Source organism: Pseudorca crassidens, chromosome 1 (genome assembly GCF_039906515.1).
Source record: "Pseudorca crassidens isolate mPseCra1 chromosome 1, mPseCra1.hap1, whole genome shotgun sequence".
In the NCBI taxonomy this organism is placed as follows: Eukaryota; Metazoa; Chordata; class Mammalia; order Artiodactyla; family Delphinidae; genus Pseudorca; species Pseudorca crassidens.
In genome coordinates this window covers 174,315,449-174,317,381 of record NC_090296.1, presented here as the reverse complement: position 1 = coordinate 174,317,381, position 1,933 = coordinate 174,315,449, and positions in this window count along the sequence as shown.

The window sequence follows — 1,933 nt, the reverse complement described above, 5'->3', positions numbered from 1 at the left end:
AGTCGATGGTGTAGTTCCCATCTGAGACTGAGGGCAGGAGACCCATGTCACAGTTCAAAGACAGTGAGGCAAAGAAATCAAGTTCCCCCCCACTCAGCCTTTTGTTCTTTTCAGACCTTCAGTGGATTGGATGAGCACACACCCCACCCCTGCCCCCACCCCCACCCCCGGGAGGGCAATCTGCTTTACTCAGTCCTCCGATTTAAATGTTAATCTCATCCAGAAACTTCCTCACAGACACACGCAGGGTAAAGTTTAACCAAATATCTGGGCCCATCCTGGAGGCCTTTGCATGTTAACCGCAGCCTGATTACTTAGCGACAGATGTGTGCCCCGGGGCTGCAGAGAGCAAGTGATTGGTTGTAAAACTGATTGCACACTTTTATAGCCAAGGTGAGGTAAACGCTTCAAACCAAATGTTATTTCCTTATCCAAGAAGAAGCACTCACTGTGAATATTGAAAAAGGTTCCCCAGTCCACAATTCAGATGATCCCCTTCAACAGTTTGTTTATAACCACAGGCCACGCAAGGTCCCCCGTCCCCAGCATCACAGAGTCTCCGGTCAGGGTCCTGCATATCCTTTCCCTGGGGATGCCGTCCTTTTCTGCCTGGACGAGAGCAGTTTATTAAGTGGCTTCTTAATTCCACTTTTGTCTCCCTAAAGTCCATTCTCAGCAGAAGCAGCCAGTGTGAGTTCTTAAACACAGAAATCTAATCATGCTCCTTCCTTTAGCAGTTTGCTATTGTTCCTGGAATAATACCCACACTCCTTAAAGGGCCTCCCAACTCTGAGTGGCCTGGCCCTGCCTCTCTCTCCAGGCTCAGCTCATACTGATGGCTTTACTGACACTTGAACACCATAAACTTTCCCCATTCCCGGCCTTTATGCTTGTTCGTCTCTCGCCTGGAATGTCCCTCCCGAGTCCTTCACTGCCCAAGCCCCCAACCCACATTCTATCTCACGTCACACCTCCTGGGGTCGGGGACCTTCCCCCCCACACCTTCTGTTAAGAATTGCCTCCTTTATTTATTTGTTTTCTTCTTTACTGTCTGTCTGCCCGCCGCCACACACACACACACACACACACCACAATGAACATCCCAGGACAGCAGAGGTCCTATCTTCTTTTCCCACTCCTGCATGCCCAGCATCTAACCCAGAGCCCAGCACATAGCAGGTGCTCAGTAAATATTTGCAAAGCCGATGGATAAGCAAAAAGCATGGGAAGAATGTTAACAATGGGTAACATTTGCAAAGGGAGCTTATTTGGTTTTTGTACTTGATCTGCTCCTGTGTTTATTTTGCGTCAAGAACTTGCTGCTTTGTAAGTCAAAGGAAAAGCATCTTTGAGTGTTAAATGGGGTGAGATCACATGGAAGACAGTCGTGCATGAGGCATCCATGCAAACCCAGGCCTGCCAGTGTCATCCATCCTGGCTTTCCCATCTGTCTTCCTTTGGTGAAGTGGAGCTCCCTTTGTGAAGTATGAAGCCAACACTTACCAAACACTATTTCTTCTTTTTTGGGGGGTCGTATGCTTTGGATATTTGGGGTTCAAGATAGCAACCCCACATCAGTTCAAGATGCCATTTTTGGGAAGGGGATGGAAAAGCAGGACATGACAGTGCAAACAAAAGCAAAATGGTCAGGAAGTGGTGATTCCAGGTAACCGATGGAGACAAGAGGACAGAACAGGAAGGAAGCGGTCTGCCCTGGGTGCCTGAGTCCAAAGAGGTGGAGGCTGTGAGCAGACCCTGGGGAGGACACAGTGTGGGCTGGCCCAGGACCTGGCGCAGTACTGGAGGAGGCAGCCAGCCCCAGGACAGACAAAGGAAGTGGCAGAAGCAATGAAGGAAGCGTGGAGGCGAACTTCGCTCGTTTTGAGCACTTCCCATGTGTTCTTTGGAATAGTCAAAACATTAAAGTAACGTC